We start from the raw sequence: 27,599 nt of genomic DNA, 5'->3' as shown, positions 1-27,599 counted from the left end.
TCATCGGAGAGAAGAGTGGAAAGCAAGTCAGACCCTCTGAAAACCTATTTTGCAGCCTTCATATAAAGAGTAGTCAGTTCTCTGCTCTGGTAGCTGCTCACCAAAATCTAATCCATTAAAAAATATATCGTGGTAAGCAGTTCTTGAAAATGTTTATAATAAATGGTAAAAGCCAAGCTTCCACTGTGAGATTAGCAGGTGGAACAGGATGTGTTCATCAGGAAATAGGTTATTGCCTGACCAGTGTATCCTGCTGAGTAACCTGCAGGGCAGATGAAGATTTAAAAGCTTGCAGTGCAAGGGTTTTATTTTATTTCCCACCCTTTGCTTTCTTTTGCATATTACAGCTTTGTTTATCACACATGGTATTTTTCTCAATGAATCTATTATGAAGTTCATTTTATAGATAAAAAAATCATATGTATTGGGGAGTTGTTCCTCTATCCTGGCCCTGTAATCATCAAATGACCTACGAATATTAACGTAGCTAATTCACTTTTACAGAACAGACTTCATTGCTTAAAAAAAAAAAGGGCAGTGTAAAGAATATTTTCCAGGAGTCTGGACCACCACCACCCCTCCCAATCTTAAAAATACAGGAAATGCTGCTGAGGATGATGGTGATTTTCCATTTTTTGCTTGATTGCAAGCCAGTTTCAGAGCGAGTAGACAGGAGTGCTCACGAATAATGCCTCTCTACGTGGATGATACCTATAGTAACACACCCGGAGTGACTGTGAGATCAAATACACAGGCTAAAAAGCCTTAGGGAAGCATTATGTGTCTGAGGTCTGATCTATTGTCTGGGAGGTCGGAGAGTGTTAATGCACTCTGCAAAGATTACACTCCCTCTCTAATTGCTCTGACACTTCCTTAAAGGATTTAAACAGTCAGGAAAGGTGAAGCTCCTTGTCAATTTTTGTCTTCTGCCTGCAGTTGAAGTTTATCTGTCTTTCCACTGAGACCACTAGATCAAGTATCCTAGTCAGTGTCAAAGGCATAAACTCTGAATTAGGAGTGAAAGCAATGAGAGAGGTTATTTACCACGACGTGATTACTTGCTCTTTAAATGCTCTGCATTCCATTTCTGGTGTTTACATTGTGAAAACGGAGCACCTCTGTATTCAAAAGGGGCTGGGGTCCTGAAAAGACTCCGAGGCTTCACTTTGACTTTCGATCAGATTTGTTTTCATAATCTTCCCTCAATGCCATAACTTCCAGCCTGGCATTTTGCATTTAGGTTATTTCAGTTAAACACAGGGAGAGTGGTGGACTTTTGCATTCTCTCTGTGCTGCCCCCTCCACTGACACACTCTCGCACGCGCACGCATACACACACACACACACACACACTCACACACTCCATCTTCTGAAATGTTTACCCTGAATTAAACATGTACAAGACCTGCACTTAGAACCTGGTAACATTTGTCCATACTGTCATTGTAAATTTCAAACATTGTACCAACACATTTTAAAACACTTCTCCTCTCCCCGATGTGATACTGATATGGTTATTTTATGCAACCAGTTGTCGTCTAGTCGACTCCAACTCATGGTGACCCCATGTGTGTCACAGCAGAACTGTGCACCATAGAGTTTTCAATGTTTGGTTTTTCACAGGTAGATCGCTGGGCTTTTTTTCCGAGGCACCACTGCGTGGACTCGAACCTCCAACCTTTCGGTTAGCAGCCGAGTATGTTAACCCTTTGCACCATCCAGGGACAGTTATATCACATCCTGTGTATCATACATTGCTTTGATTATAACTGCATGTTTTCTAAATGGCACTGAAAATCTTAAAGGAAGGTTTCACTGGTTCTCCCATGATGGTGGTTTAGGAAATATGGGGGATTCTCACGCTTGAGAGAGCATAATGAACTCCCTAAATTCATGTGCTGTATTGCTGAAGGAATGGGGAAGGCAAGCTTGGATTTCTACCCTGAGCGTTTTGACTCACTATGTATGTGTACGGTTGCATCATTGAAAGGTAAGAATTCTTCTTAAATCAGTTCAAATTGCTGATATACGTGGCCTACAGCCCACAATATAATGTTTATGTAGCTCTCAAAGAGACGTGGGAGGATTCCCTATAATTCAAGATGGTAGTATGTAGTCTGTCTGATAGGTGTAGAAAGATTTTTTTTTTAAAGAAACCCTTGTTTGTCCCATGGGATTTTCACACTTTGCAGCTGATGGCACTGTATTTTACTCATACTGGATAAAGCTGTCAGTGTATTTGTTATACTTGTCTCCCAAAGACTCTGAGCAGATGACAAGAACAATTGCTGGAGGGGGAGAAACACATTTGAATCGAAATCTTCAGAGGAGAATGTCTCTTGTCTCTCCTGTTCCTGCTCCTCCGTGGACGATCGCTCTCACTTTCCTTCTTCCATGTTATCTCCCAGCGTTGGTAGATTACACTGAATGTTTCATCTGTATATAAAAATTAAAAATTCAAACAAAAATCTGGCCCACATGAAGAACAGGCCCTTTGGGCATATGGTTCATTATGCATATTCGTTTAATTACTAAAACACTTGGGATGGCTTTCCTGCCCTTGCTTTCAACTTGCAAAGTTGGAGCTCTCCTATTGCACAGAAAATGTAGCACAGAATTCTTTTCTAAAGGAGGAAAAAAGAAAAGAAAAAAAAAAAAAAGAGGCTTTGAAGAAATTACTGGAATTCACCAAGAGAAGGAATGATTTTCAGTATGAAACCAGTGGATGTAGGAATTTCTCTCCTCGTCTCCTTCTCTCCCACCCTCCCATTTCTCCCACTGCCCCTGAAGGCTGGTTTTACTGTGGTTAGCTTATATGAATGCCAATAGCTAAGTAATGTAAGACTAAGAATTTAGGTTTCAAGAACATTCCCTCTGAGCGACTCAGGTCTCACGATGAAGCCGTATAAGTTTTATTGGTTAGAAAGGTAGTACTGTGAACGTGCAACTTTAATTGATTTTTCAGGGCAAACAGGTGGTGATGGTTTAGACATTCCCTGGCCTTGGTGCCACCCCTAATTTGGGGCTGCACATATAATAGCTTTATTAAAATAAACAATCTCCTGGCTTTGGTTTTACCTGAACATCTGCCTTGGGATTTTTAAAAGACCTTTTAAAATGTTCTCATTCTGTACAGAAAAGGACTGTACTCTGAAATAGCCGAGGAAGACTTTATTTTCTATTCATGCCATCAAACATATCTCTTGTTTGAAATTAAAGACATTAAAATTCAAACAGCATGTTTAAAAGTAATCATTGTTGTTTTCCTAGTTTTTTTTTTTTTTTTTCCCTTAGCACATGTATTTATGTGATGCAACAGATGTTGAACTTAACAGGCCAAAAAATTAAATTTGTAATTGCTGGTTTTTGATTTGAAATTTTATTTTGGTGAGCAAAAGAGTGTAAGTGTGACAGAGTGTGAGTATGTGTGTGTGTGAGAGTGTGTGAGTGTGCCTGTGTGTGTGTGTGTGTGTGTGTGCATGCACACTTAAAGACCTTTTTGGGGATTCTTCTTCCAGGTTTATAATGCTGTCTCAGCATTTCAAGAAAGCTTTTTGGACTCCTGATCAGAATGAATTCAAGACTCTTAAGAGCATTTTTTACCCTATGGGGCAGTTCTACCCTGTCCTGTAGGGTCGCTATGAGTCGGAATCGACTCGACGGCAACCGGTTTGGTTTGGTCCAAGGGCATTTCTAAAGGAAAAGAGTGTCTCAGCATGGTATTGCGGGGCTCTGATACAAGCCCGATTTTGCTCTTCGATTAAGCAAATAGGTAGTCTATCAGAGTAACGGGAGGCCATCCAAGACATTCTTGATACAATTCCTACAGGGATTGCACTTTGCTATAAATTGCATCGCTCACTAATTACTATTGGAGGGTTCTGAAATTAAGGCACCCTAGTCTGTTTTAAGCACATTGAATATGTACAGAGCTTTTGCGGGCTTAATGGGAACTTATTGCAACCCTACTTCTTTTAGTGCCAGAAATCCAGCGGCAAGAGAAGTAACTTAATACAGTGAACTACTTCTTTCCATCACTGCACTAATGCTAATTAGATACACTTGCTTTATTACCCAGAGCGTTTTTTCTATATTTATTCTGATCTAATCTTTCTATGAACATGAAGGACTAAGCCGTAAGCGTTAAGCTTTCAGTCACAATTGCAGCCTGATGTTCATGTGACCAAAGTCAGAGAACACTTTTAAAGAATGCTTTGTCCACTTGGAATACAGTCAGAGCCCCCTCGGACTTCTACCACGGAGAGTGCCCACCACCGTGCCAACAACTACAAGTCTGAGATGAGTGAGACACTTATCGGTGCATTTAATGGATTTTTTTTTTTCTTGACCTCTTCAGATGCCAACCCTTATGGGGAATAAATAAATGTGTGAGTTTTGTGTTTTTTTTTTCTCCCTTCCTTTAATCAGAGCAGAGAATTTGCTGATGGCTTTGAAAGATATACTTACCGAAATCAGACTTGCAACTGCTCAATTACCAGCTACTGCAAAAACGCAGGAGAAATTTATTGTCTGATTCTAGACCTGAAATTATGATCATTCTAGGGGGAAAAAGCCAATAGTGGCAGCACATTAGATGCTTGCTTTCTTTCATTTAGTTTAGTGCTTTTCTACTTTTAGCGCAGTTGCTCTGCTTTTATGAGTGGTGTGGGGATTTTTACCGTGCCATAGGTGATGGTTGGACATTTTTTTTCCATTTATAGAAAATCAAGAAATGTAGAGGACAAGGTGGCCAGTAACATGGTGGAAACATTAAAGTGACGAGAATTTTAATAAACGCTTTACATTTAAAAAAGGGAAAATATTTAATAAAAATGTATACGTAAGTTAAGTTCTACGCAATTTTTTTTCTGTTTTAGAAAAATCCCTTCATACATTCAAAAGGGAAAACTAATAGTCAACAAAACTAGACATCCAGAAGAATACAGTCTTAAAGTCTCCAACGTATATTTAATATTAAGATTAGATGAACTTTTTTTATTGTGCTTTAAGTGAAAGTTTACCGAGCAAATTAGTTTCTCATGAAACAGTTAATACACAAATTGTTTTGTGACATTGGTTGCCAACCCTGCAGTGTGTCAACACTTCCCACTTCTCCACCCCAGGTTCCTTGTTTCCATTTGTCCAGTTTTCCTGTCACTTTCTGCCTTCTCATCTTTGTGTGTGTACCATAGTTGATGGGCACTTCGATTGTTTCTGTCTTTTTGCTATTGTGAATAAAGCTGCAATGAACATGGATGTGCCCATGTCTATTTGTGTGACAGCTCTTATTTCTCTAGGATAAATTTCTAGCAGTGGGATTGGTGGATCATATGGTATTTCTATTTTTAGCTTCTTAAGGAAGCGCCATATCGTTTTCCAAAATGGATGTATCATTTTGCATTCCCATCAGCAGTGCGTAAGAGTTCCAGTCTCCCTACAGCCCCTCCAACATTTGTTATTTTCTGTTTTTTTGATTCATGACAGTAATGTTGGGGTCAGATGGTATCTCATTGTAGTTTTGATTTGCATTTCTCTAATGACTAGTAAGCACGAGCATTTCCTCACGTGTCTGTTAGCCTCTTGCATGTCTTCTTTGGTGAAGGGTCTGTTCATATCCTTTGCTCATTTTTTAATTAGATTATTCGTCTTTTTATTGTAGAGGTATTGGATTTTCCTGTAGATTTTAGAGATTAGACCTTTGTCATAGCCAAATTTTTTTCCTAGTCTGTAGGTTCTCTTTTTATTCTTCTGGTGAAGTCTTTTGATGGGCGTAAGTGTTTAATTTTTAGACGATCCTAGTTATCTGGCTCATCTTCTGGTGTTTGTGTGTTGTTAATTATGGTTTGTATCCTGTTTATGCCATATATTAGGGCCTCTAGTGTTGACCCTAGTTTTTCTTCCATAATGTGTATAGTTTTTGTTTTTTTATAGATGGAAACCCCATTTTGCCAGCACCATTTATTAAAAAGACTGTCTTTTCCTCCATTTAATGGACTTTGGGCCTATGTCAAAGGTCAGGTGGCCATAGGTAGATTGATTTACATCTGAGTTCTCAATTCTTTTCCACTGGTCAATGTGTCTGTCGTTGTACCAGTACCAGGCTGTTTTGACTATCATTGCTGTATAGTAGGTTCTGAGGTCAGGTAGTGTGAGGCCTGCTACTTTGTTCTTCTTCTTCAGTAATACTTTACTTATCCGGGGCCTCTTTTCTTTCCATATAAAGTCAATGATTAGTTTTTCCATTTCATTAAAGAATGCTGTTGGTATTTGGATCGGGATTGCACTGTATTTGTAGATTGCTTTGGGTAGAATTGACATTTTCACAATGTTTAGTCTACCTATCCATGAGCATGGTATGTTTTTCCATTTATGTAGGTCTCTTTAGGTTTCTTGCAGTAGTGTTTTTTAATTTTCTTTGTATAGGTCTTTTACATCCCTGGTTAGATTTATTCCTAAGTTTTTAAAAATTTTTTAGGGGCTATTATAAATGACATTGCTTTCCTGATTTCCTTTTCATAGTTCTCTTTATTGGTGTATAGGAATCCAACTGATTTTTGTATGTTTATCTTGTATCCTACTACTCTGTTGAATCTTTCCATTAGTTTTAGTAGTTTTCTGGTGGAGTCTTTAGGCTTCTCTATGTATAGTGTCAAATGGTCCATGAATAGGAATAGTTTTACTTTGTCCTTACTAATTCAATGCCCTTTATTTCTTTGTCTTGCCTTATTGCTCTAGCTAAGACTTCCAGCACAATGTTAAATAAGAGTGGTGATAAAGAACATCCTTGCCGTGTTCTCATTCTCAGGGGGAAAGTTTTCAGCCTCTTTCCATTGAAAATGATGTTGGCTGTTGGTTTTGTATAGTGCCCTTTACTATGTTGAGGAATTTCCCTTCTATTCCTGTCTTACTTCTGTTAAAGACAGAATGAAGTTAGCTATATTCTTTATAGAAATGATCAACATAGTGTTACTGTGAAATTAGTAGTTTGAAAATGATGTGGCTTTTGTTAGTTGCTGTAACATCGACTCCAACTCATGGTGACTTTATGTAAACAGAACAAAATGTGATTAATGAGAAATACTGTCTCACTGAGGGTTTGCCTCATTTCTGCTGCTCCTCTGCTTTACCAAATATGATGTCACTTTCTAGCAATTGGTCTTTCCTGATGATCTGTCCCAAGTAAGTGAACCAATGTCTTGCCAGCCTCACTTCTATGGAACATCCTGGTTGTATTTCTTCTAAGACTGATTTGTTCATTCTTCTGGCAGTCCATGGTATATTCAGTATTCTTTACCAACATCACAGTTTGAATACATCAATTCTTCTTTCTTTTTCATTGTCCGGCTTTGAAAATTATATGCATAGTTTACTTAGACAATTATAGAGGAAAATAAAAGTGAGAAATGCATAAGCCAGGTGTCTATCTGCATAGGCATTGGAAGTAAACTACCAGTTAGGGTCATTCTCAACAAAACTAGAACTATTTGGTGGAGTTTTGTCTCTAAGCAACAAGTCATCTAGTTCAACAGCCTCTCTACCACCACTACTACCAATGATCTGACTAGGTCATTTTATGTCATGTAGAAATAGGCAAAGACAAAGTTAAATATTTGCCAGAAATGGTATATTCCAATGCATGTAGAGCTCAAAAAAATAGATGTTTAATGAATGTTGAATCAGTAAAGTTTCTATGTATTAGGCAACCAGAGCATGACTTAGCAGCGTTGGTGGAAACGTGGAGGTTTTATTAGAGGATAGGGGAGAAAAATGAGGGCAAGGAGAGGAAAAAGGGCATTTCAATTCTGGGCCTGATTCAAGTTGAGGTTTACCTAAGTCTTTCTTCCATGATTGGTGTCTGTTTTTCCATTCCTCTTCCTAGGTGGGGATTGTGTCAGGAAGAATGATCTGCCTTCTAGACCCACTAGTGCCCTTCCAAAGCTGTAGAACTGGTTTACGAGTCAGCCTGGATAGCCTTTTATAATTTCCTTAGGCATGATCTCCCCTTTTACATTATACTACTGTATTAGTTTTCTGCTGCTGCTGCATCAGATTACCACAAACTTATGGCTGAAAACAATACAAATTTAACATCTTACAGTTCTGTAGGTTAGAAGCCTGATGTGTGTCTCATTGGGCTAAAATCAAGGTGTCAGAAGGACAGCGTTCCTTTCTGGAGCCTCTAGGGTAAAATGTATACTCTTGCCTTTTCCAGCTTCTGGAAGCCACCCACATTCCTTGACTTGTGCCCCCCTTTATTCATCTTCAAGTCCAGTAGTAGTGTGTTGAGTCTTCATATTGTATCAATGTGACCTTGCTAATGTCCTCGCACCTTTTTGTGATACTTCTTCTGCTTCTCCCTTCTATTTTTTATGACCTTTATGATTACATTGGACCTACCCAGATAATCTAGGACAATCTCCCTCTCTTAAGATAAACTGATTAGCAACCTTAATTCCATATATCACCTTAATTCTTCTCTGCCATGCAACACAGTATATTTACAAGTTTTGGAGGGTAGGTTATGGACATTTTTGGGGATCTATTATTCTGTCTACCACAACTAGGACTTTCATTACTACCTCCCATCCACATTGCGTTGTGATGGGTAAGGATTTCTGAAGCAAGCTCTGGTTTTTCGCTTAGGAAGTAATTTGGTGACAGGCATAGATTTGGGAGGAGGGAAGAAATTGTGTACAGTGGACATTTTAACCTGAAAGTGGCTGGGAGGACTTCAATTGGAAATATACAGAAGGCACATGTTATCAGAAGCTTGAAAGGTTTTTGGTATTTGATTTGCCTAGTCTGCGTTTTCCATGGCTGCTAACATATGTGGAGAGGGCAGGAGGTCCAGGGGAAAGCTGTGCGCCTGTCCACACAGTAGATCATGGGTAAGAGAACCCCAGTGTCGGGGGGGGAATGGATGGACTAGTTCCAGAGGTCAACCAATTGGGTTAGGGGAACAGGAAATGACTTGGAGTGTTGCCCAGGAATCAGAAATGATTGCTGGTGAGTGATGAGTGTATCTGGACAAGAAAGCCATGGTGTTTCCTTACATGACTCCACACAGTCCATTATAATCCTAGCCATGTTTCAAAAACCAACAAAATCCTGTAAAACATCCCTTAGCATCCCAGCCAAAAGTGATCTTCCCCTTTCTCCCTGCTATTATAGTTTCTCCCTAAATCTTATCCAGTTTCCCATTTCTTTACCCCATCCTCATAATTAAAGACACCTTACTGATAGAATTATCTAGTTAAAAATCTGATTCTATCATTTATCTGATTAAAAATTCATAAATGACATTCCATTTAATTTAGCGTCATCATATCCTCTCTTTGCTACCATGGCATACAGGTCTTTTCATAAGCTGGTTCCAGTTTACTTCTCCAACTCCATCTCCAACTGTCACTATACGATTCAGCCACATTGGATATTTTACCATCTCAAAGATAAGAAGTTTCCCTGTGTTTTTTAAACCACTGTCATGTCTTTTGCTTGTACTTCCTTTCTGCAACCAAACTGTTAGTCTTATTTAGGTATTTTCACTGTCTAGCATTGTGACTAACACAGAGTAATAACTGAGTAAATATCTTATCATTGAACCAATGAATTCCTAAGTGTTTTTCAAAAGCAATAATTAGTGAAGTAGAGACCATCAAACTTTATCTGCCAAGTGATTTTCTTTGTGGTCATTAACATAGTCTTTTGACTTAGATACAATCATTCATCCATATATAATAACATGGATGATGATAGCTCTCATTCACTGAGCACTTAGTGGGTGCTGAACCCTTCACGTTCATCATTCCATTTAATCCTCTCAACTGTCCTTGAGGCAGATGTTACCATTCCCATTGTACAGATGAAAACATGTTAAGTTTCCAAGATCAGTTAGCAGACAGCAGAGCCAGGATTTTAGATCCAGTCAATGTAAGTATGTTCTAAGCGCAGTAAACAAATGCTTAATGGTGGAAAGTGTAATTGTCTCAGAACTTTTGAAAGTAAAACAAAACAGTTAAGAGTGTTTGGCTCTATGTACTTGTCTTAGTCATCTAGTGCTGCCATAACAGAAATACCACAAGTGGATAGCTTCAGCAAAGAGAAATTTATTCTCTCACAGTCTAGTAGGTTACAAGTCCAGATTCAGGGCGTCAGTTCCAGGAGAAGGCTTTCTCTCGCTGTCAGTTCTTGAGGAAGGACCTTGTGATGCATCAGTCTTCCCTTGGTCTGGGAGCATCTTAGTAACCTCAGGTCCAAAGGACGAGCTTTGTTCCTGGCACTGATTTCTTGGTGATATGAGGTTCCCATGTGTCTCTGCTTGCTTCTCTCTTTTATATCTCAAAAGAGATTAGCTTAAGACTGTATCCAATCTTGTATACCTCATCAGTATAACTGCCACTAATCCATCTTATTAGATCATAGTGATTGCATTTACAACACATAAGGAAATCACATCAGATTATAAAATGGTACACAATCATACAATACTGGGAATCATGACCCAGCCAAGTTGACAGTTATTTTGGGAGGACACAATTCAATCCATGACAATACTCAAACTCCCCAAAAAACTAAATATTAAACTCTTAGTCAATTTAATATGTTCATTTAAGAAATATTTTCTGACTACCACTGGGCCATATATAATGTTGTACTCTGATAGTTTTACAGACAACTACAAACTCATATTTAGCGGGGTGTGTAGGGGTGTGTGTGTGTGTGTGTGTGTGTGTGTGTGTTAGATTTTACTATTAGCTACATAGAAACTATGTCTTATTGTTTTTCTTTTATCCAGTATATAGTAGTATATTTATTGAATGAATGGTTGAATTGATTAATGAATTCAGCAGTTTTAGTTGATTCAAAACCTGCCATATATTTGATCATATTTAATTTCTTGAAACTGATGTAGAATATAGAATTGAAAAAAAAAAGCTTATCAGAACTTCCCCATGCTCATCTTTCCATCTACAAATGTCTGTACTGGGGACCCACTGGGGAGGACACTTGGAATCCATTCCCTTCTGGAGTATCTCAAGCTCTGTACCTTTACATTTGTATTATCCAAAGCCATAGTTTGGATTTTGACTTAGGGCTTAGTTTATACCTGCCTGTCTGTACTCTCTGAGCTGCTTTGTGGGTGATATTACCCAACTACAGTGTTGGGTAATGGAGTGCTGAAATAAATAGGATCTGCTTAGACCTTTATTTAAATGCTCATTTTGACAAAGCTTTAATTCAACAAATGTTTGGGTATTTACTGCACACAAGACACCATCTTAAATTTATGAGAAATACTAAGATAAATGATATGTGATTTAGGATTTCAAAGAGGAAATAATTCTGGTGAAAAAAATAGACAAACAAAAATAACCATGATACCATGCAAAATATATGTGCTATATGAAGTACCAATTATAATCTTTTATGAAATTCCAGACAAAATAAGGGCTTCCTCCAGCCAGGAGAACCAGTGAAGAAGAAGACAAGAACATTCCGAGGAACACTTTGAATTAAGGCATTGCAGAGGAAAGCATAAGCAGTTTTTAAGAATGACAATTTATGTGCCCGGGATTTAGGAAATACAGGAGTGGACAGAGAGATAGAGAGAACTGTACATGTAAATTCAAGCTATATTATGTGTTGATGGTTGTTGAATAGCAAAGTAAGAGTTTTGACCTCTATTCCGTAGACATTAGGAAGCAAAGAACGACTTTGAGCAGGGGAAGAGTGTGATTAGAGCTAAGCTTAGGGTGATTACTTTGATGTGAATGGAGAGGGAGTGCAGAAAGATATCAGGAGTAGCATATGAATTAGAAGTGTATTTGAATAATCTGGCAAACAGTGGGCCACATTTGGTCCACTGTGTTGTATTCTGTTTTTTATTGGTGGGGCGGGGGGTGTTTGGAAGAGGAGAGGCAAACAGACTATTTAAAAATAACTAGTTCCCCGTGTTTAAAATTGTAAGAGTTCACATCATGAATATTTTTTAAAGCTTTTTATTTTGAAAAAGGTTAAGGCTCCCAAGAAGTTGCAAGAATAGTGCAAAGAGTTCCCGTTTACCCTTCACCCAGCTTCCCCCAATGATAATATCTTATATAACCATAGTACATTGTCAAAACCAGAAAGTGATGTTGGTACAATTCTACTAATTCAGGAACATACCTGATTCATGTTTTACTAGTTTTTCTGTGTGTACTCTTTTTTGTTGCTGTTGTATAGCTTTATGAAGCTTTTTTTTTTTTTTACATATAGGGTAGCCATCACCATAATCAAGGTACAGAACAGTTCCATCATCACAAAGAAACCCACTCCTGTTGTTGTTGTTATTGCTATTTGCATTGAATCAGCTCTGACTCATGACAACCTTATGTATAACAGAACGAAATGCTGCCCAGTCCTGCCCCGTCTTCAAGATTGTTGTGTCCATTGTGTTAACCCCATTATCCACACCCTCCCTGCAACCACTTAGCTGCTTTACATCACTATAATTGTGTCACTTCCAGAATGTTATATAAAAGGAATTATACAAAATTAGTAAATTAAGGGGATATGTAAAAACCAGACCAGAATTACAAGAAATGTTAAAGGGATTCCTCTGGTTGGAGAACAAACAACATCAGAAAACAATTCAAGATTAGGGCACAGGACAGATCAACCAAATACCAACCAAAACAAAGCTAAAAGACTGAAAATAAGAAACCATAGATGTCAATATGTAAATGATGACAACTTCAAAACAGAGGGAATAAATGGTGTCATTATAGAACTTCCATATGGAGGAGAAGTCAAAGCAATATGAAGAAATAAAAGACGGGTTTAAACTTAGGAAAATAAAGGTAAATTTCAAGCTAACCACAAAGGAAGCTAACAAACCTACCCATCAAAATAAAAAAAGAAGAAAAATATAAAGATTCAATAAACACAAAATCAAGAATAAGGAGAGAAATGAAAAGAAAATCTATAAACAAAAATAACTCAGCATAGAAAATTAAGCAGAACAAAGAAACTATCAACACCATTAAAACAACAACAACAACAAAATGACAGCAGTAAACTCATACCTTCAATAATTACACTGAATGTAAATGGCTTAAAGGCACCAGTGAAGAGACAGAAAGTGGCAGAATGGATTAAAAAAAGCATGATCCATCTATATGATGTCTACAAGAGACACACCTTAGACACAAAGACATAAACAAGCTAAAACTCAAAGGACGAAAAAATATATATCAAGCAAACAATAAGCAAAAAAGAGCAAGAGTGACAGTATAATCTCTGATAAAATAGACTTCAAAATCCACCAGAAAATCCACTATAAAGGATAAGGAAGGACACTATGTAATGATTAAAAGTGTCAGTACATCAGGAGGACATAACAATAAATAATATATATTCATCCAGTGACAGGACTGCCATATACATAAAACAAACTCTAACAGCATTGAAAAGAGAAATAGTTCCACAATAAAAGTAGGAAACTTCAACATGCCACTTTTGGTGAAGGGCAGAACATCTAGAAAGAAACTCAACAAAGATACAGAAGATCTAAATGCCACAATCAAGCAACTCAACCTCATAGACATAAACAGAACACTCCACCCAACGTCGTCAAATTATACATTCTTTTCCTAACACATATGGAACATTCTCCAAAATGGAGCACATTTAGGCCACAAAGCAAACCTCAACAAAATCCAAAACATAGAAATAATACAAATCATCTTCTTTTATCTCAACTCCATAAAAGTAGAAATCAATAACAGGAATATTAAAGGAAAAAAAATCAAATACATGGAAACTGAACAACACCTTGCCTAAAAACTACTGGGCAGTGCTTGCTTCAGCAGTACATATATTAAAATTAGAACAATACAGAGAAGATTAACAGATACCTGCACAAGGATGACACAAAATCTAGGAAGGTTCTTTTTTTTTTCCTAAAGAAAACTATCTTACTGGATAATAGAAGAAATCAAGGATAGAATTAAAAAAAAAAAAATTGATAGAATAAAATGAGAATGAAAACACATCTTACCGAAACATTTGCGACACAGTAAAAGCAGTGCCTACAGGTCAATTTATAGCAATAAACGTACACATCAAAAAAGAAGAAAGGGACAAAATCAAAACATTAACTCTACAACTCGAACAAATAGAAAGCAGCAAAAGAAGCCCACAGGCACCAGAAGAAAGGAAATAATAAAGATTACAGCAGAAATAAATGAAATAGAGAACAGAAAAACAATAGAAAGAATCAACAAGACCAGAAGTTGGTTCTTCAAAAGGATGAACAAAATTGGCAAACCACTGGCCAAATTGACAAAACAAAAGCAGAAGAGGAAGTAAATGATCTGAATAAGAAATGAGATGGGTAATCAACTGAAATAAAAAGGATCATAACAGAATATTACGAACAATTGTACTTCAACAATTTGGAAAACCTAGAGGAGATGGACAAATTTCTAGGAACACACTACATACCTAAACAAACACAAGCTCAGGTAGAAAAACTGAACAGACCCATAACAAAAGAAGAGACTGAAGAGGTAATTTTTCAAAAAACGCCCAGCAAAAAAAAGCCCTGGCCCAGATGGCTACACTGGAGAATTCTACCAAACTTTCAGACAAGAGCTCACACCACTACTTCTCAAACTATTTCAGAGCATGGAAAAGGAAAGAATACTCCTGAATTCATTCTATGAAGCCAGCATAACCCTAATACCAAAGCCAGTCAAAGATACCACAAAAAAGAAAACTACAGACCAATATCCCTCATGAACAGAGATGCAAAAATTCTCAACAGAACTCCAGTCTTAGATTTCAACAGTATATCAAATAAACAATGCATCATGACCAAATGGGATTCATACCAGTTATGCAATGATAGTTCAACATTAATAAATCAATCAACATAATCCGCCGTATGGATAAAGGAAAAGAATCACATGATCATCTCAATCGACACAGAAAAGTCATTTGACAAAGTCCAGTACTCATTCCTGATAAAAACTCTATGCAAAATAGGAACAAGAGGGAAATTCCTTGACATAGTAAAGGGCAGTTATACAAAACCAACAGCCAACATCATTCTCAATAGAGAGAGATTGAAAGCATTCTCCTTGAGAATGGAAACCATACAAAGATGCCTTTTATCACCACTCTTATTCAACATCGTGCTGGGAGTTCTAGCTAGAGCAGTAAGGCAAGAAAAAGAAAGTGTATCCAAATTGGTAAGGAAGAGATAAAACTACCCTATTCACAGATGATATGATCCAATATATAGAAAACATTGAAGAATCCACAAGAAATCTACTGAAACTAATAGAGGATTTCAGCAAAGTAGCAGAATACAAACTTAAAGTACAGAAACAGTTGGATTCTTCACCAATAAAGAGAACTTTGAAACGGAAATCAGGAAAACAATGCCATTTACAATAGTCCCCAAGAAGATAAAATATTTAGGAATAAATCTAACCAGGGACATAAAAGACCTATACAAAGCAAACTACAAAACAGTACTGCATGAAACCAAAAGAGATGTACATAAATGGAAAAACATACCATGCTCATGGATAGGAAGACTCAGCATTGTGAAAATGTCAGTACTACCCAAAGCAATCTGCAGATACAATGCAATCCTGATCCAGATTCCAACAGCATTCTTTAACGAGATGAAAAATCTAATCACCAACTTTATATGGAAAGAGAAGAGGCCCTGGATAAGTAAAGCATTATTGAAGAGGAAGAACAAAGTGGGAGGCCTAATATTACCTGATCGTAGAACCTAGTATACAGCCACAGTAGTCAAAACAGCTTGGTATTGGTACAACAACAGACACATAGACCAATGGAACAGAATTGAGACCCCAGACATAAATCCATCCATCTACGGGTAGCTGATATTTGACAAAGGACCAAAGCCCATTAAATGTGGAAAAGATAGTCTCTTTAACAAATGGTGGTGGCATAACTGGATGTCCATCTGTAAAAAAATGAAAACAGGAGCCATACTTCACACCATATACAAAAACTAACTCAAAATTGATCGAAGACCTAAATATAAAACCTAGAACAATAAAGATTATAGAAGAGAAAATAGGAACAATGGTAGGGGCCCTAATACATGGCATTAATAGAATCCAAACCATAACTAATAATACACAAATACCAGAAGAGAAACTAGATAACTGGTTGCTCCTAAAAATTAAACACAATACTCATCAAAGGACTTCACCAAAACAGTAGAAAGAGACCCTACAGACTGGGAAAAAATGTTTGGCTATGACATATCCGACAAAGGTCTAATCTCTAAAATCTACAAAATACTTCAACACCTCAACAACAAAAATATAAATAATCCAATTAAAAAATGGGCAAAGTATATGAACAGATATTTCACCAAAGAAGTTATTCAGGTGACCAGCAGACACATGAAGAAATGCTCACGACCATTAGTCATAAGAGAAATGCAAGTCAAAAACCACAATGAGATACTGTCCCACCCTGACAATACTGGCACTAATCATAAAAACAGAAAATAATAAATGTTGGAGAGGTTGTGGGGAGATTGGAACTATTATATGTTGCTGGTGGGAATGTAAAACGGTATACAACCACTATGGAAAATGATATGGTACCTTCTTAAAAAGCTAGAAATAGAAATACCATAAGATCCAGCAATCCCACTCCTTGGAATATATCCTGGAGAAATAAGAGCCATCAGACAAATAGACACATGCACACCCATGTTCACTGCAGCACTATTCACAGTAGCAAAAAGATGGAAAAAAACCTAAGTGCCCATCAACAGATGAATGGATAAACAAATTATGGTACATACCCACAACAGAATACTATGCAATGATAGAGAAGAATGATGAATCCACAAAACATCTCACAACATGGATGAATCTGGAGGGCATTATGCTGAGTGAAATAAGTCAATTACAAAAGGATAAATAGTATATGAGACCACTATTATAAAAACTCAAGAAAAGGTTTACACACAGAAAATAAAATTCTTTATGGTTATGAGGGTGGGGAAGGATGGAGAGGGCAAATTACTAACTAGATAGTAGACAAGTGTCAACTTTAGTGAAGGGAAAGACAACACACAATATAGGGGAAGTCAGCACAGCTTGACCAAGGCAAAGTCATAGAAGTTTCCTAGACACATCCAAACACCTTGAGGAACTGAGTTGCTGGGACTGAGGGCTGGGGATCATAGTCTCAGGGGACATTTAGTTCAATTGGCATAAGATAGTTCATAAGACAATGTTCTACATCCTTCTTTGGTGAGTAGTGTCTGGGGTCTTAAAAGCTTGCAAGCAGCCATCTAAGGTACATCTATTGGTCCCATCCCATCCGGGGCAAAGGAGAATGAAGAAAACTAAAGACGAAAGGAAAATATTAGTCCACAGGACTAAAGGACCACATGAGCAACAGCCTCCACCAGCCTGAGCAGAGAAGCACTAGATGGTGCCCAGCTACCACCACTGATCTCTCTGATAGGGAACACATTAGAGAGTCCCAGACAGAATGGGAGAACAGTATACAACAAAATTCAAATTCACAAAAAAAGACCAAACTTACTGGTCTGATGGAGACTGGAGGAACCCTTGAGACTGTGACCCTTGGACACCCTGGTAACTGGGAACTGAAGCCACTCCAGAAGCCCACTTTTAAGACAAAGATTAGACAGGCCTATAAAACAATCAGTAACACACGAGTGGAACATGTTTCTTAGTTCAATCAAATATACAACACCAAATGGGCAACTCCTTCCCAAAAGCAAGATGAAAAGGCAGAAAGGGACAGGAAAATTAGACAAAAGGACATGGGGAACACAGGGTGGAAAGGGGGAGAGTGCTGACATATTGCAGGGATTGCACCAATGTCACAAAACAGTATGTGTATAAATTTTTGAATGAGAAGCTAACTTGAGCTGAGAACTTTTACCAAACGCACAATAAAATTATAAAAAAAGGACTTATACAGTATTTAATCTTTGAATTATTTTTTTACTCAGCATGATGCCCTTGGGGTCCCTCCAAGTTGTACATATCCATAATTCGTCCTTATAATAAACTTTTGAAAAATCAGAAGACTGGGTAATGTCAGACCTAATTTTTGCATGACAACATTGTATAAAGATGAGTGAGGAGTGGACCCCATGGGGAAAGAAATGCAATCTGAGCACCCCATGACTCCCACCATTCCCTGGGGTCTCTCACCTGGGCTTTCTGTACTTCTCTACTACCTCCTTAAGCACTGTGGGCATTTGCATTTGTAACCCTTGGTGGTGACCAACATTTCTGAAACTGACATAACATGACAATGTTACACAAGTTAACACAGGAAACAGGAAAACAGATTGTATCCCATTCTCAGAGAAGTTTGGAAACATAGTGGTAAGTAGTAGGACTTGGCAGCATTTTTAAAATTTTGGTGTGCTCTGTAAACTTTCACCAAAAACACAATAAAATAATATTTAAAAAAGTTTGGTGTCTACAAACGTATTAGACCACAGAATTATTATTTTACTTCTGTGACTAGAAAGGATTTTGCACAGGTATGAGGTAGGGGTCTCAGTTGACAACAGTTTGTGACCTTTAGGAGGGATGGCTGCTGGGGAGAGCCAAGGCCAAGATGGCCAGATGTTATATTTGCATCTAGAGAATAATGCAGAGCAGAGTTTCTCAAATGTTAAGATATAATTGAATCAGCTGGTGTATTTGTTAAAATGCAGATTCTGGTTCAGTAAGTCTGGGAGGAGGCCAAGATTCCTTACGTCTGTCAAGCTCCCAGTACTATACTTAGATTGGTAGGCATGCAGACCACACCACTGAATAAAAGCGGGCTCTGGGAGTTAAAAGAATGCATCCACAAAGAACAAAAATGGAAGCAAGGACTTGTCCATGAATTAGTGTACCTGAGCCACCATCCTGGCTCAGCCACTTCCACTTTGAAGAACTCATGATCTCTCTGAGTTTCCCTTTCCACCTCTGTAAAATTAGGTATGAATGTCTGCCTCAAGGTGCTTTGATCCTATATGTGAAATTACTTTGTCAACTACAAAGCTCCATGCAGAAGTACATTTGGGGAAGGAGGATGGTGAAGGGCTGGAGGGTATTCAGTCTGTAATTAAAGGCGTCTTTGGATCTAATCAGACCCAAGGATAGTGTATGACAAGGGCTGTCATAAGGTTCCATTCATTACAAAGGTCCATGATGCAGGCGAGGGAGACAGCCCAGAGGAAAACCCCCACCTGCATGATGCCTTGAAATTTAGACCTACATCCATGGGGTCATCTGGAGGATTTAAAATGAAAACAAGCAGGCCCTGGATTCTTTTCTGAGCTTTTTGCCACTGTTTTTTTTTCCATCTCTTCGGTGGAGAGAATAGGAAACCCTAGTGGAAACTGCTGCTCAGTACCTCAGCTCCTCCAATTTTGTCACCATCATAGTTTGGTTGGGGTGTGTGTGTGTGTGTGTGTGTGTGTGTGTGTGTGTGCGCGCGGTTTGTTTTCTGCTTTACTCCTCATCCTGGTCAGTCTCCATCACTTTCAAAACAGCACTTTATCCTGCATAGCAGTTGTTAACCAATGGTAGTGGCTGTTTGGGAGCCCTCCCAGAGGCATCTCAGAAGAAAGGCATGGTGATCTACTTCTGAAAAATCAGCCATTGAAAACCCTATGGAGCATAGTTCTACTCTGACACACATGGGGTCACTGTGATTCAGAGTGGATTGGACAGTGACTGGTTTTTTGTAAACCATGTATGTACATATATGTACAGTTTAAAGGATAAGGACAAAGTCAGCACTTGTGTAACTACCATCTAGCTTAAGAAATAGAAAATTCCGATCGTTTTCGAAGTCCCTTCTATGCTGATTTGTGATTGACTCTTGCTCCTCCCTCCACACCCAAAAATAATCATGGTACTGAATTTTGTGCATCTTCACTTGCTGCCCATTCTGATTTTTCCATCTTTGTATCTAGCTCTGAGCAATGTAGTTCAATTTTCCCTGTTTTGAAGATTCTATGAAAGGAATCTTGTAATACTCATGTCTTACTCTGTGACTTGCAAAATGACTCACTCAGTATTGTCTTTAGCATTATCCATGTGGTTCATCTTTACTGCTGTATAATACTTAATTTTATAAGTAAACTGTCGTATTTGTCCATTCAACTCTAGATGAACATTTGGATTGATTCTAGGTTCAAGTTTTTTGTTTGTTTTGTGGGTTTTTTTTTTTTTTTTTCCTATTATAAAAGTACTCTTGCAGACTTTGAAATTCATATCTTCTGGTGGACATATGCAAGAATTTAGAGCAGTGATTCCCAAAGTGTGGTGCATAGACCAGCAGCCGTATAATATGGGATCCATTTAGAAATTGCAATTTCTGTAACCCCACTGAGAACCTGCTGAATCAGAAATTCTAAGGGTGGGGCAATCTGGTTTAAAGAAGTCCTCTCGGTGTTTCTCATGAGTGCTAAATTTTGAAATGTATGGCTCTAGGGTTTATTCATAGGAGTGGAATTGCTATGTTATCTGACATACACATTCCACTTAGTTTGTTAATGCCTAACATTTCCCAAGTGATTGAACGACCATCATTAAATGAAAGTTACTGCTGCTCCGCATCTTAGAAACACTTGGCATTATCTAACTTCTTAATTTTGCCAATCTGGTGTGTGAAATGGTACCTCAGTGTGGTCTTAATTTGCATTTTCCTCATTATTAATGGGAAACCCTGGTATCTTAGTGGTTAAGAGTTTGGCTGCTAACCAAAAGGTTGGCAGTTCGAATCTACCAGGCGCTCCTTGGAAAGTCTATGGAACAGTTCTACTCTGTCCTGTAGGGTTGCTATGGGTCAGAGTCAACTTGACTGCAATGGGTTTGGGTTTGGTTTTCATTACTAATGAGGTTCATATGTTTAGTGGCTTTTGGACTCCTACTTCGTTTGAATTTGCGTAATTTATTTTTCTTTTCTTCTACCTTTTTATTGATTTGTAGGAGTGTCTTATATAATCTAGATCCTAATTCTTTGTAATAGAAATATCTTGTCCAAGTTTTTGGCTTATGTCTTCAATCTATTTATGTTGTCTTTTGATGAACAAAACTCTTATATTTAATGTCATATTTGTTAGTTGTTTTCTCTATGTCTTGTGTCATGTTTAGGAGTCTGCCTTACCCCAAAGTCATAAAGATATTCATTCTTTTTTTTATAGTTTTGCCTATTGCATTAAATTTTTTAATCTATTTGTGATTTGGTTTCAAGTTTGTAATCCGGGTTTCCAATTGAACCAGTACCATTTATTGAACATTCTGCCTTTTCCCAATGATCTACAATTCCCACACAATCATAAATCAAGCTTCCCTTTATGGGCAGGCTTGTCCTTTGGCCTCATGTCTGTACCTGCACCACTATCACACAAACTTCATTTTGCTTTAGAGTAGTTCTTCCCAGCTTACTTTTCATCTTTGAGATTGCCTTGGCTGTTCTTGGCTTTTTTCTCTTCCATATAAAAGTTGGAATTGACTTGTATTCCTCAAAAACAGAACAAAACAAGACCAACATTGGTAAGAAGTCAGACTCAAAATTATTGAATTGTCAAAGTCCAAATATTAGAAGAACAGCATGATGAAGCCAAATTAGTTGGAAGGATGTAGGTAGTAAAAATAAGTGCAAAAATTAATAAAGTAGAATACAAGTATAAAATGAAAAGGAATAGCAAAGTTAAAAGTTGGATTTTTGGAAATACTAATAAAATTGATAATTGTTATCTGAGTGTTTTCAATATACAAATAGTAAAGTCATGAATAAACACTAGGAAGAATTAGAAGGGGAAATAATGTCGTTGAAGCAGAGATTAAATAAGAGGATATTATGAATAATTTTATGCTTAAAATGTTGAAGCATATATGAAATGAATAAAGCTTCTAGAACAACTTATCCAAAGAAACTGAAAAAGGAAAAACTTGAATGATCCTAAACCTATGAAATAATGGAGTCAATAGTTTAAAATCTTCCCACAAAGGAAAACAGAAAGCCTATGCAACTTTAGAAACAAGTTTTACCAAATATTCAAGGGACAGATAAACAAGGGTATCTTAGAATTATTTCATTCATAACATATCTCTCCCAATTTATAGGAATTGGTTCTCCATTTTAGTTCTAGAAGGATTGGTGGATCTGTAGTAGAATTCTTGCCTTCCATGTAGGAGACCTGGGTTTCATTCGTAGGCAATGGACCTTATGTGCAGCTACGACCTGTCTGTCAGCAGAGGCTTGCATATTGCTATGATGCCGAACAGGTTTTAGCAGAGCTTCTAGACTATGAGGGACTAGGAAAAAAGACATGGCGATCTATATTTAAAAATCAACCCGTGAAAACTCTACAGATAACGATGGTCTGATCTGCAACCAATCGCACAGGACTGGACAGTGTTTCATTCTATTGTGTATGGGATCGCCATGAGTAGGGGGCTGACTGAAAGGCAGCTAACTACAAGGACATTTTAGTTCTGAATTGTCTCATTACAAATTAGACTTCGTTTTTTGGTAAGACAGTGTTTATTTAGATTGGCATACACATTTGCCATTATTTTTGCTCAGTATGTATTTCTATCTCAGCATTTATATAGGGATAGTTTTTCTTCTATTTGAAGTACATCTTTTATATATACTTTGATGAGGGTCTTTTGGTTATAAGCTCTCCTGGCTTGTGTTTTTCTGATAATGTCCCTGTTTCACTAATCTTTAAAGACAGTTTGCAAGTTACAAGATTCATAATCGAAGGACTAAATATATATATAATTCTGCTATCTTTTTGCTTCTGGAAATGAAAAGTCACTCAATTTGTTTTTTCTTTATAGTTGAATTATCTTTTCTCTCTAGCTGTGTTTAAGTTCTTCTCTTTTCCCTAGGCATGTGGGTGTCTTAGGCTGGGTTCTCTAGAGAAGCAAAACCAGTAAAGCACATAAATATACATAGAGAGAGATTTATGTCAAGGAAGCAGCTCATGTTATTGTAGAGGCTAGAATGTCCCAAGTCCTTGGATCAGGGTAGAGGCCTCTCCCAATTCACACAGCTGCAGAAGCTGGCAAGCCCAAGATCTGCAGGTCAGAGAGCAGGGCTCCCGCTCACAGGCTGTGAAGGTTGATGAATTCCAAGATCTGCAGGCAAGTCGGCAAGGTTTCTCCTGATTCACGTAGCTGCATGGGCTGGCCAACCCAAGATTGGTAGGTTAGAGAGGAGGGCTCCGCTCACAGGCTGTGAAGGTTGACGAATCCCAAGTTTGGCAGATAAGTTGACAGCTCAAGACCCAAGAACGAGAGGTCACACAACAGGAGGCAGCCGCAGGATCCAGAGTGAGCAAAAAGCCAGAACATCTGCCTATATTCAGATGCAGACCACACCCCCAAGGAAACTCCCTTTCATTTTGATTGGCTACTCACAGCATATTCAATCATGGGAGTGATCACATATAAACACTGAGAATCATGGCCCAGCCAAGTTGACACACAATCTTAACCATCACTGTAAGCATGGATTCTTCTTTATTTATCCTGATAAAGATTTTTTTGAAAGGCTTCCTGTAATCTGAGATCTGATATCATTCAGCAGTTCTGGAAAATTCTCAGCCATTTTATGTGCTTATTCCTCAATCTCCCATTACCCACACCTCCCCACCCCTGAACACCTATCAGACATGTGTTAGACCTTCTCATTTTGTCTTATCTCATTCTATCTTAACTTCTCAGTCTTCATCTCTCTGATCTGCATTCTGAATAATATCTTTGGAGTTACCGCACAGTGCAGTTACTTCCTCTTCAACTGCTTCAAAACTGTTAATTAATATAGCTATTGTGTTTAATTTTTATCCTCACTCCTTTACACTGTTCCTTACCAATAATCCAGTATAGATTATATAGTTCATCTTTAAAATAATTTCCTTGCCCTCTCTATCTGCATTACACTCAGTTATCAAAACCTCAGGTGAACATGGCTGTAGAAAAACATGTTTTGTGTCTTTGGAGAGTTTATTGCATTTCTGTAATCCATTTTTCTTTCATCTCTTCTAGACTACCTTGTAAATTCTTTTCTGCCCTCAAACTCCAATCCCTTCTCCTCCATTCTCACTCTCAGATGATGACCTTGAGTAATACAAGCACCCTACACCTACCATTTCACCCCCACCATATCTATCCCCTTACCAACATCTATGCCCATATCCTCTACTTTCCCTTCTGTAATTATGGATGAACTCACCATGTTCCTATCTAAAGCCATCCCTCCACTTTTGTTTGCACTGGATCCCACCCTCATCCACTGACTCAAGGCTATTGCTCCAAATTCTGTCTCCTACATCACTTTTCCCCCATCTCTCCTGAATCACCTTCATATCCCCTTCCAGCAACCACCTTATTACTCTGCTCTTTTTTATAACAAACTTTTTGAGTTATTACTGTCTGCATTTCTTCTCCCTATTCTCTCTTGAACCCGCTCCTATCTGATTTTTGCTCCGTCACTCCATCAAAACTGTTCTTGTCAAGTCACCAATGACCCGTTCTCAGTGCTTAGCTTGGTTAACAATGTGCTGACACCCTCCTCTTTAAAACAATTTGTCTGTTTGGTTTCCAGGATACCATAGTTTTCTAGTGTATGTTTCTCCCTGACTGCTCCCCAGTCTTCTTTTCTGATTCCTTCTAAACTTCTTAACTTTTCTAAATTTGGACTTTCCCAAGGGTCACTTGGCCATTTCTCTTTCTACAGTTGCTTCCTTGCTGAGATTAGCCAGCCTGATACCACTAAATACTATCTGGATGCTGATAGTTCCGAAATTTATGGCTGCAGCCATAGCTTCTACCCTGAATTCCAGACTGCTTACTTTATGTCTCTGCATGGACATCTAATAGGCCGCTTAGACTCCCCTCCCCAAACCTGTTCTTCTTATAGAATTTCTTATCTCTAATAATGGAAAAATCCATTCTTCCAACTTTTCAAGCCCAAAACCTTGGGATTCATCTTAATGACTTTCTTTTTATTATCCCTCCATCCTTACTGTCTTCGAATCTTGTTGGCTCTACTTTCTAAGTAGAGTCAGAACATGTCCACTTGTTATTAATTCCATTGACATCACCCTGGTTTTAAGCTACAGTGAACTCTAGCCTAGATCATTGCAATAGCTTTATAAGTGAAATCTGTGCTTCTGCGTTTGTCTTTTGATGGTGTGTTTTCATTATGCAGCCAGAGTGATCCTTTTAAATGTGGGTCAGATCTTGTTGCTCTTCTGTTCAGAACCCTCCAACAGCTCAGCATCTTCCTTAGAATTAAAGCCAGAGACCTCACAGCCATCAACCAGGCCCTCTAGGCTTGGCTCCTGTACTGTTCTGACTTCTTCTTTCTAGTCTTCTTGCTCACTGTGCTTCAGACACAGGGAGTACTTGCTGTTTCTTTATCACTGCAGGTATACTCCCACTTCAGATCCTTTGTATTTGCTGTTTGCCCTGCTTAGGAACACTCTTCACCTAAATATCCACACTTCCTCCAAGGTCTTTGCTCACCTACTGCCGTCTCAGCGAGGCCCTCCCTGATCACCCTATTTATAATTGCAACCCCAGCCAACTGCCTGGTAGTACCCTCCTTTCATCCCTGTTTATTTATGGCAGTTTTTACCATCTGGCATGTAGTTTATAGTGGGCTTGTTTTTTCTTTCCATCCCATCTCCAATCCCCAAATACAATGCAGTGTCCATGAAGGCTGGGTTTTTGTTTCTTTTGCTTACAGTGTGTCTGAATGAAACCCTGGTGGCGTAATGGTTAAGATCTGTGGCTGCTAACCAAAACGTCGGCAGTTCAAATCCACCCGGCACCCCTTGGAAACCCTATGGGGCAGTTCTACTCTGTCCTGTAGGGTCGCTATGAGTCAGAATCGACTCGACAGCAATGGGTTTGTTTGTTTTTTTGGTATCTGAATCAGTGCTGGCTCATAATAGGTATTTAACAAATGACTGCTGAAGGAAAAATAAATAATGAAGTTGTTCATGAAGTAAAGTAGTGACAGAAAGGTGGGGTTAGTGTACTGTGTCCAGATCTGGGGGAAAAGAAGAGGAAAGAGCTTTGTAAATGAAGGAGGGGCATGTTCAGAAGCACAGAACCTTGAGCATTGTTTTGTATCCTGGGGCCTGCAAGTGGTACGGTGTGTTTGTTGTTGTCAGGTGCCGTCGAGACGATTTTGATGGATAACGACCCCATGTGACAGAGCAGAACTGTCCCACAAGGTTTTCTTGGCTGTAATCTTTATGGAAATAGATTGCCAGGTCTTTTTCCCATGAAACCACTGGGTGGTTTCGAACCGTTAGCTTTTCAGTGAGCAGCCAAGTGCTTAACCATTGCACCACCAGGACTCCTTTTGGTATCTCAGGATCTGCAAGTGGTGCAGTGTGCTTAAAAAAAAACCAAACCCGTTTCCATTCAGTCAATTCCAACTCATAACGACCCTACAGGACAGAGTAGAACTGCCCCGTAGGGTTTCCAAGGAGCAGCTGGTAGATTCGAACTTCTGACTTTTTGGTTAGCAGCTAATTGCTTACCCAAATACATGGGTGGGTGCTGGTTCTTGAAATATAGTTAAGAGGGACCAAGGAAAATGAGAGAAACCCTCAATGAGATGGATCGACACAATAGCTGCAGCAGTGGACTTAAACATACCAACCATCGTAAAAACGACTTAGGATGGGGCAAAGTTTTGTTCCATTATACAGAAGGTCACCATTGAGTGGGAGCTGACTTGACAGCAACTAACTACAACAACTACAGTTCATGGAAGGTCTTCTGTGTTAAACTAAGAGGTCTAAATGACATTATGTATGTAAGGGGTTGATAAATTTTCCTGTAACGGTGAAACCTGAAAAAACCAAACTCATTGTCGCTGAGTCAATTCTAACTCACAGTGTCCCTATTGGACAGAGTAGAACTACCCTATAGGGTTTCCAAAGCTGTAATCTTTACAGAAGCTGACTGCCACATCTTTCTCTTGTGGAATGGCTGGTGGGTTCGAACTGCCATCCTTATGAACCTTTTGATTAGCAGCCAAGCATTTAACCACTGTGCCACCAGGGCTCCTTCCTGTAAAGCCAGCTAGTAAATATTTGAGACTTTGGCGACCATAAGTATATGTTACAACTACTCAGATCCACCATTGTAACTACATATGGTATGCTTGGCTGTTAACCAACAGGTTAGAGGCTTGCATCCACCCAGAGGAGCCTCAGAAGAAAGGTTTGGTGATCTACTTTAGAAAAATCAGCCATTGAAAACTCTGTGGAGGACATAGGGTTTCCATGAGTCAAAACTAACTCAACAGCAGCTGGTTTTACTGGATTATTCGTTATGGTTTTATTTTCCTTTACCTCACTGAGCATATTTTCAATAGGTACTTTAATGTCCTTGTCTGATAAGTTCAACATCCCGTTCACCTTAGGGCTGGCATCTGTTGATTGCTTTTTCCTTGAAAATGGATTCCATTTTCATTTGTTGAGTGATTTTGGATTATGTCTTGGAGACTCGAAATTCTGTTATATTCTTCCA

At 38.4% G+C, this 27,599-nt stretch overlaps 1 protein-coding gene and 1 non-coding gene across 9 annotated transcripts in view; both read left to right on the top strand.

The window, feature by feature from the left end:
• The window catches only part of MCTP2 (multiple C2 and transmembrane domain containing 2), a 309,598-nt gene that overhangs the window by 216,908 nt on the left and 65,091 nt on the right, over positions 1–27,599 (top strand). The window lies entirely within an intron of this gene.
• Positions 13,835–13,940, top strand: LOC111819825 (U6 spliceosomal RNA). Its single transcript, XR_002823402.1, has one exon. It is a non-coding gene; the product is annotated as a U6 spliceosomal RNA (small nuclear RNA).

This window comes from Trichechus manatus, unplaced genomic scaffold (assembly GCF_000243295.1).
Source record: "Trichechus manatus latirostris isolate Lorelei unplaced genomic scaffold, TriManLat1.0 scaffold00019, whole genome shotgun sequence".
Taxonomy (NCBI): Eukaryota; Metazoa; Chordata; class Mammalia; order Sirenia; family Trichechidae; genus Trichechus; species Trichechus manatus.
Note: the sequence above shows the minus strand (reverse complement) of the source record. Positions and strands in the feature narration are given on the sequence as shown.